At 37.0% G+C, this 10000-nt stretch overlaps 1 protein-coding gene across 1 annotated transcript in view; it reads left to right on the top strand.

The window, feature by feature from the left end:
* The window catches only part of STAB2 (stabilin 2), a 922612-nt gene that overhangs the window by 515577 nt on the left and 397035 nt on the right, over positions 1-10000 (top strand). The gene's annotated exons all lie outside the window — the stretch shown is intronic.

The raw sequence follows: 10000 nt of genomic DNA, 5'->3' as shown, positions 1-10000 counted from the left end.
TGGAAAATAAACAGGGCCTCTTCAAGCCAATCAGTCATGTTCACAAGGATGAGCAAGTTTGTCACCTCAGACGCTTTTTATTTTAAATGATTTGTGGAATGATCTTTTGGGTAAATGTCATTTGTATGACAGGGTTTGACTAAATTTAAATCTAGCAAGAATATATTTAACTATTGGAAAATTTGCTTCAGAAATACAAAATTTACTTCTAGACTGGTAATATACAATAATTACCTTAAAAATCTAAAGAGGAAAATTTTTATAAGTTAATACAATTTTTAGAAGGGATGAATTCAAGTTACTAGTTAATCCTAGCATAGCAGTGCTTAGTGGATCTACTTTTTGTAACTAATTGAGGTGGCTTGAAAGTAATCTCTAGTCTTCTGTCAGAGGAGTTGTTCTCTATGTTAAAAAAAATAAATCATCATTTAAGGGCAACTTAAAACATCTTAGCTACTGACTCTAAAAGTCACTCAGCCTGAGTTTTGTTAGACGTTCACAAGAGTACTGTGGCTTTGGTATATTTTTAAACTCATCCTGCTAAAGTCATTCAGGCAATTCTGGACCTGCTGCTGGAATTTATATCTCTCAGATATCAGGATGAAGAAGTTATTGTCTCCTAGCTGAATACTCCTGCCTTGTTCTATTTGTCAAAACAGATAATCTCAGAAACCTGTCTACTACCCAATTAAAGGAAACACTTTTCTTCATATATGACATATTGCTCCAGAACACTGGAGAGCTGAAGTTCTGCCTCCAGCTCATAAAAGTGGCCATAGTTGTCCTGAATTTATGCTCCTCTCAGTACTTCATGGCCAATGTCTAGGGTACAAACCATTATAAAAGATAATTTAATATAGGAATTATGTTACGTACAAAACTATTCAGAACATGAACAGTAGATTATATATTTCACAACAGAACCTCTTCCAGGAAGACCCATAACAGCTGATCCAGTCAATATAACATTAAAAACCAGACCAGGTCCTTTTGAAAGATGCTTCCTATAAATCAGAATAGACAAGATTCCTATTCATTAAGACCCCTCATACTTAAAACATATAACTACACAAAGAAAAAAAGGAATATTTTCCTGTATATACTATTCTAAATGACAAAAATATAATAATGCAAATATCTGAGACAGGCTTGAAACAACTGATGTCCTTCTATTCCCATGTTGCAGTACTCTGACTGTGTGATCCTCCACCTCAGGTGACCTGAAAGTTGGCTCCTATGCAAAAGCTTAAACCTGGTTGCTGCTAGTGTGTGGGACGTCCACAGTGAGAATACTGCAACATGGAACAGAAGGACATTAATGGTTATGTTAAGATTATACACAAGCATTCTTTTCCACTCATCTGGAATTTAAAATACGGCGGGCAGCATTTTCCTACTTATGAAGAAATTCATAAACACTTTGTTACTCTATTTAGATAAAGGAATCTACAGAGTATTTACAACTTGTCTATAAAGAGTACAACATAGAGGGTTATGACAGGGTCTTCGATTGTAACCATGTTATGTTTTAAAGACGTGGATGCCAAGAAATTCACCTTGAGAGAGAAGCTTGAGTAGTTAGTCTTAGTAATCATGTCAAGAACAGATAATAGTGGGTTATGATTGGTGAGACCTGATCATAACTCTTTGCAAGGCATGCAGTCTTATCTACTCCATGTACTATCAGTTACAAAGTAAAAAAATGTGATTGCATAGACAGCAAGTAAGGAAAAAGTCAGGGAGAGTTTCTAAATACTGCCCTAATTTAAATAAGTTATTTACTAACTAATGTCTTTAAACCTTAGTGGATATTGGAGAAAAGATATTCAGGGACAAAAGAAACATGTATTCCCTTAAACCTGACAGTCACAGCACTTAAGTTATTTATTTATTTATTACTTATTTGACATTTGTTAACCGGATGGTCCAGCTGAGCTAATAGCCCATTTTCAGTGGAGACCCGAGGAGAAAAGCTCCAAATGTAGACAATTTACATTACAAATGTTACTAGCAATACAGAGTTTCAATTATAGCCAGATTGCAATAGAAGTTTCACACACAGATAGCGAATTATTTACATATTGTACTTAAGTTGCAGAGATATAATATAATAATAGATACATTCAAGTAATACAGAATAGGTATATTATAGTAATGTGATCACAAGTAACTATTTTATATATATATATATATATATATATATATATATATATATATATATATATATACACAGGCAGGTGCTGTCATGTATATGTGGTGGAGCAGTAGAAGATAAGGGTTAAATCATAGAGAAGGTTTAATTTTAGGGAGGGAAGAAAGAACATAAACATTTGGAGGATATGTGGATGGAAGTCAGTGGAGAGGGGGAGAGGAAATATAGTAGTGTAGTAGATTAGCCGGGGGCAAAAGAGGGACACATCTTAGTGTTGAGAAGGTGAAGTTTTAGTTCCTTTTTGAAGTGTTTGGGGTGGGAAATAGATCTGATGTAGAAGGGGAGTTTGCTCCAAGTTTGAGCTATGGTGGATTTGTAGAGTAATTTGCCAGCAGTTTTGTTGGGGTGGTAGATGTCTAGGAGTAATTGGTTGGAGGTGTGGAGAGTACATGTAGGGGTATAACAAGATACCAGAGAGGAGAGGGCTGGGCAGGTGGATGGTTTGTATACTATATTATGTAAGATTTGTAACTGAGATAGTAGGAGTTGTTGAGGGAATTCTACCCGCTGGAGAGAGATGAGTGATAGGCAGAGAGTTGTGAGGTGAGTTGGTGGCAAATTAAATTTGAGCTCATCATCTATTATGGTACCAAGGAGCTTAGTGTGTGGTTCAGGTTCTATGATGGTGTTCTTGGAGGGTGCGATGAGAAAGGTTTATTTATGTTGGGAGAGAGATCGAGAGAGAAAAAGCAGGAGTTTCATTTTTTTTGGGGGGGGGGGTTAGGATAAGTTGATTATCAGCCATTTTTTCAGTGGCTAGAAAGGTGTCTAGAGTCTGCGTGTGGAGATCAGAGATGTTATTGGAAATGTTGATGAGAGCTTAATCATCAGCATATTGTATAAGAGGGGATAGTTTGCAAGATGTGTGAAGATCATTGGTGAAGATGTTGAACAGAAGGGGACCCAAGATGGAGCCTTGGGGTACACCAGATGTAATGGTAATTGAGGAGGAGCAGGAAGAGAGCCATCAGACAGATTGTAGCCCGTTGGATAAATAACTAGTGAAGCACTGAAGTAAAGGAGAGGCAAGGTTGAGGTTAGAGAGTTTACAAAAATGGGGTGGGAGACAGTGTCAAAGGCTTTGGAGAGGTCAAGGAAAACGCAGGATACAAGTTGGTTGTTATCTCTGGCCTCTGCTATCTTGTGGATAAAGGATAAGAGGGCAGTAGTGGTGCTGTGGTGGGGTGAAAGCCATGTTGAGTGGGAGTTTTCCTGAAGGAGAAAGTTAAGTAGTTGAGTATAAATGCATGTTTCAATTATCTTAGATAGCGAGGAAAGGATGGCTATGGGTCCGTAGTTGGATGGATCAGTGGAATTACCTCTTTATGCAGAGGGATGATGAAGAAGGATTTCCAAATATCTGGAACTGTAGCTTCTTGGATTGATGTATTGATTAGAAGAGATGCGAAGAAGGCTATGGATTAAGGATGACTTAAGGATGTGTAACATTTGTTACTCACCTTTGAAAGCACTGTTATTGTCAGGTCTCTTTTCTGAATTTTGGAGTGTAATCACAGCAGTCTGTGCACTACAATATCTTTTATATTTTGTTAGTAAAGACATGCTGTATCCCATTAATAAAACTAAATATAAAACACAATTGCTCTGAATCAAGATAATAAAAATCTGTCATCAGACCTTGCCGATCTGCTAAATGATTTTATATATGTTTAATAAACTTTTATATGTCATCTGGAAAGTAACCAGTATTATCCACACTTACAAGAGTTGAGCAAGAAAGATTGATGTTAGAATAGTCTTTTAAATAATATTGCATATAAAAACTTTATTAAAATATAATATTTGGGAGCTAATAATGAAGGGCTGCAACTAGAATGAGTTTATCAGGAAGAAACTAACAATTAACAGAATTTACTATTTCTGTGATCTCATACTGAAGACCACTGAAATAAATTCCTATAGATATAGGACAGATAGATACCTTAAAAGCTTCAAGCTTCAAAATGTTAAGGTACAGCATATACAAGTATACTGCTAAAGTTATTCAGATCTAGACCAAAGGTAGATTAGTCAGAATTAAATATGGCTGTAATATTGCTGAATAATATTTTACCAGACTTGATGCATGGTGATAATAGTTTTAGTTCTCTTTAACTTTCATTTACTTGTCTTTTTTTACAGATTTATAGCTTAACCAAATATGCGGACTAGCTAAAACCAGGTCTGTGTTTAACCCTCAAATGATATTTGCATTAAACGGTTAAACATCAAACCCTATCCATGGAACGTTCATTCAGCAAACGGGAAAGTAACTAGTCTGCCAACATTTCTCCATCTGCCCTTCTCCCCACTGTAGTGCAGTCTCAGAGTTGGTATATATAGTTAGGAGTGGTGGGGGCAAAGCCTCCCATGTCTGGGGTGTGGGGACAAAGCCCCCCACTTGGGTAAATTTGAAGCCCTACAGTGTGTTTGATGAGAAAGTGTTAGCTAACTATTTACTTTCCCTGTCAAAAATGAACGTTAGCTGAATGAACGTTCATTGCAGGGTTTGATATTTAGCCAGTCAATGCAAATGTCATTCAACGGTTAAACCTTGACCCACTAAAATCATGGTGTACAGTAAATTACATTCTGTATGCTTTTGCAAACAGTTTGACTGATACTAATGAAGGGACCAGAAAAAAATAAAATGCGGTTTGGTGTCTCTAACAATAAGGTAATTCATTGGGGGTATAACAGTCAAAACACATATCAACTAGAACAGGATTTTCTGTATTATAAGAAGGCTGCTCTGATTTGAGAATCATTTTCTACTGACATTCAATAACCATACAAGTGCTGCAATAATAAAGTGCATAAGCCAAATTAGTGCCTGCTTGGTGTCTTCAGTATAAGCAATCCAGGCAATATCCTTCCAATGTATACTAGTTGCCTAAGACTATGACTTGAATGTGGGGGATTATCTTTCATTTCTTTTCTCAGAAAGTCTATAAAGACTGAAAGGGTACAAATAAACTTTATCATATGGCTTTGGCATCAATCCATACAGTCCTCTGTCTCAAGATTAAATACTTTGAGTTTCAATTCCCTAAAATATAGGAGACTTAGTGGTGATAATACATCAATTCCTTAAATGATAGGAGACTTAGGGGTGATATAACTATGTCTATCACATAATAACTTATGAGTTTCTGAGAGAATATTTTGGTATTCAGGTATATTCCACCATCATAATTTAAACTGTTTTTTTTTTAGAATTCTGTCCCAGGTGAAGCTTTTAAATTTGTACGGATGAACATGTTGGGGTATGAAGTATCAGCAAATATAACTTATGTCTGATAAGCTTCATTTGGGATGCTTGACTAGGCTTATAAAGGCCCCAGCAGTTGTTAGTCTAGTATACACCTATGAACTTGTAAACAGTTTCCAAATCTATCAGTAGTGTCCGTATTTACATATGAATATAACCAAAAAAATCTCCAAAGCAATAGGTGCCACAAAACCAAGAACCAGAAAAAATATGCACCAGGCACCCAAAGAGACAGAAGGAAATGTAGCCACAAGCCTGATAATGGAAGCAACAGCAGATTTATTCACATAAACGCCACACAATTCAATGCGTTTTCGTCCACTAGACTTCTTCAGATGTAGAAATAAATGAATAACAAGCTGTGCCTACCTATGTACCCCACCCAATGTTTAATCATTGAATTAGAACAATCATTTAATTAAAACCAATTAAAATCTTAATACCCAGCATACTCATAAAATTCATAACAGCCATAAAACCTAACAGCTCCACACAAGTAGAACATACTACTTGTCCATATAGACTTTATAAAAATATATGTATATTGTTTTAAAAAACTATTTTACATTAAAATAAAATATAATCCTACTGAAAAAGTAATCCTACCACAGATTATATATATGATATATAAACAAATAAGTAAACTACAAAAGAACTACAGAAGAACTTGCAAAAACAAAATGTTTACACTTGCTTTATAGTTTTGCAGCTCTCATTTTTAAAATAGGGGTGAATGAAATGTGTTCGTTGAGCCCTGGGAATCTATTGGCTTCCAATAACAACTGCCAGAATATTTCTCTGACCTCTATCCTGTTTTCCCATGGGCCCCCCTCATGTCACATTGAACCATTTCCACAACAAAAAAAAAACATTTTGCTTGCGGACATATCATGGTATGTTTATACAAGGCGTTATTGGTATCTTGAACTCTACTAGCATATAAGTGCTCATAAATCCTTCTTCTAAATTTACGAGTAGTTTTTCCAATATAACATGCACCACAGGTTTTGCATAAGGCTAGATAAATCAAACCTTTATAAAGCTTTATATAGTGGATGAAAACGCATTGAATTGTGTGGCGTTTATGTAAATAAATCTGCTGTTGCTTCCATTATCAGGCTTGTGGTTTCATTTCCTCCTGCCTCTTTGGGTGCCTGGTGCGTATTTTTTTTACATATGAATATAAGTACATAAAAGTCTACATGGGGAGTCCACAAACATCAAAGTGATTTCTTATTTCTTTAGATTATTGACAACATGTCTATATGTTGTGTCTTTCGGCTTATCCCGGTTAGGGGTCGCTACAGCGGAACTCCGGTCCGTTAATGTTCGGTAGCGGATTTTTACATGCTGAGTTACCAGCCCTGACGCACAACCTTCAACGAAGGCACACCCATTCATGCATGCCTCCACACAGAAGACGCTCTAGCTGAGAATAGAACACGACAACATCTTCCTGTGAGGCGACAATGATACCGTAGCACCACTTTACTAATAACTGCATTGATATAGTAAAATATGTTAAAAACTGTCTTCATACCCAGAGTTAAGTACAAACAAGCCAGACCATCTCTGTATACCAACACACTGTTCACTCCTATAGCTATCAAGAAAAGGGAAGAGAAAAAAACACTCTCTAATATAGTTGATAATACTAAACAGGTTGAGCTTTATTAAGAAACTGCATCCTACCCAACAGAGAGATAAAGCCTAGAACTCATTCAGCCTAACAAACTTACAAACAACCATTAATTGCTACGACTAATCAATACAAATAAACAGTAAAACTACAGAATATTACTGTACACCCCCCCCCCAACATTACATAGATCAGTTATTTTCAGCTGGAACTCAAAAAAAAAAAAAAATTATCCCCTTTCAATGCAATATTACCTTTTTACAGTCTGCAATTTTACTCACTATCCACCCATGACTAGACTATAAAAGTTAAGCACAATACCATGAATAACTAAAGAAATCTTGACATCTCATAAAGCTTAGCATCTCTGCTTGAAAGGTCTGAAAATCAGCAAATAGCACCTCACTAGGGAAATGTTGCATATACTTATATAGTAATGACAAAAGAAACTGACATGTAAAAATTATTTACTACAGACACAAACTAGCTAAAACCTTTTTTTTACCCAAATAATTTTGAGAACAGGTCAGTAAAGTTGTCAGCTGAAAAAGGACTGGTACTATTCAATCACAAATCTACCACTGTTCATATCCGTATAGCACCTTCAACGCCAGGAAGCTACTCCTGCATATCTTCTGATCCTGAAATTCCTGCCTTTTACCTCAGAAGAATGACTTTAAAGAAAATTGAACAGCTAATAGGCTCCCTGCCAAGCAATAGCAGTCATGGTGCTGATGTTTTATATCCATGGTTTATTGAAACGAGTAAAAACTTCATTTCTTAACCTAAACTATACCTTTTCAACCTATCACTAACTTCTGACACTTTTACCCTACTGTGGAAAGTAATTGTTGCTATATTTCCATTGCAAAAAAATCCTTCATTTACCAAACCCTCTGGCTACAGGACAACCTCTCTTTTCCCTCCCTTAGCGAACTTCCTGGATAATGCTAATCAACTGACTAATTCGTATTCAGTTCTAACATCTTTTCTTACTACTAAAATTATTCACTAAGGACTGCAGTTCTATAACAGTCCTACTTATCATCAGAGATACTGTATTCACTTCTGCAAACCAAAGCTATCGCACTGAAACCTTTTTTGTTGACCTCTGTAAAGCATTTAACTCTTGCCAGTTTTAGCTTACTTCTAAAAGCTCTTCTCCTCAAATTTCACTGACTCAGTACCTGGGTAAAGGTGTATAGTTCCCTTTCTTCTAGCTGTATTTGTGTGGTACATCAGCTCTCCATCTAGGATACATTGTCTTCTTTCTTTTATATAATCAACCATCCCTCACTTCTAATGACACAAAACATGTATGCTGATGGGACCTGTCTTGACTTGTGAAGTTGCAGATTTACTGAACTGCAACTTGTCAAATCAAAACCATTGAAACTATCCCTGTGAACCTAGGAAAAAAGTGCCAACATGGGTTCTGTGAGTGGAACAGGTTTCCCTTATTTGTGAATCTAACAAATGAGTGCTAACATGGGTTCTGTGGGTGGAACAAGTTATCCTTATTTGTGAATCTAACAAATGAGTGCTAACATGGGTTCTGTGGGTGGAACAAGTCGCCCTTATTTGTGACTCTAACAAATGAGTGCTAACATGGGTTCTGTGGGTGGAACAAGGCGGCCTTATTTGTGAATCTAACAAATGAGTGCTAACATGGGTTCTGTGGTTGGAACAAGTCGCCCTTATTTGTGAATCTAACAAATGAGTGCAAACATGGGTTCTGTGGGTGGAACAGGTTTCTCTTATTTGTGAATCTAACAAATGAGTGCTAACATGGGTTCTGTGGGTGGAACAAGTCACCCTTATTTGTGACTCTAACAAATGAGTGCTAACATGGGTTCTGTGGGTGGAACAAGTCGTCCTTATTTCTGAATCTAACAAATGAGTGCTAACATGGGTTCTGTGGGTGGAACAAGTCGCCCTTATTTGTGAATCTAACAAATGAGTGCTAACATGGGTTCTGTGGGTGGAACAAGTCGCCCTTATTTGTGAATCTAACAAATGAGTGCTAACATGGGTTCTGTGGGTGGAACAAGTCGCCCTTATTTGTGAATCTAACAAATGAGTGCTAACATGGGTTCTGTGGGTGGAACAAGTCGCCTTATTTGTGACTCTAACAAATGAGTGCTAACATGGGTTCTGTGGGTGGAACAAGTCACCCTTATTTGTGAATCTAACAAATGAGTGCTAACATGGGTTCTGTGGGTGGAACAAGTCGCCCTTATTTGTGAATCTAACAAATGAGTGCTAACATGGGTTCTGTGGGTGGAACAAGTCACCCTTATTTGTGACTCTAACAAATGAGTGCTAACATGGGTTCTGTGGGTGGAACAAGTCGCCCTTATTTCTGAATCTAACAAATGAGTGCTAACATGGGTTCTGTGGGTGGAACAAGTCGTCCTTATTTGTGAATCTAACAAATGAGTGCTAACATGGGTTCTGTGGGTGGAACAAGTCGCCTTATTTGTGAATCTAACAAATGAGTGCTAACATGGGTTCTGTGGGTGGAACAGGTTTCTCTTATTTGTGAATCTAACAAATAAGTGCTAACATGGGTTTTGTGGGTGGAACAAGTCGCCTTATTTGTGAATCTAACAAATGAGTGCTAACATGGGTTCTGTGGGTGGAACAAGTCACCCTTATTTGTGACTCTAACAAATGAGTGCTAACATGGGTTCTGTGGGTGGAACAAGTCACCCTTATTTGTGAATCTAACAAATGAGTGCTAACATGGGTTCTGTGGGTGAAACAGGTTTCCCTTATTTCTGAATCTAACAAATGAGTGCTAACATGGGTTCTGTGGGTGGAACAAGTCGCCCTTATTTGTGAATCTAACAAATGAGTGCTAACATGGGTTCTGTGG

Source organism: Protopterus annectens, chromosome 11.part0 (assembly GCF_019279795.1).
Source record: "Protopterus annectens isolate FY-2018-M chromosome 11.part0, PAN1.0, whole genome shotgun sequence".
In the NCBI taxonomy this organism is placed as follows: domain Eukaryota; kingdom Metazoa; phylum Chordata; order Ceratodontiformes; family Protopteridae; genus Protopterus; species Protopterus annectens.
Note: the sequence above shows the minus strand (reverse complement) of the source record. Positions and strands in the feature narration are given on the sequence as shown.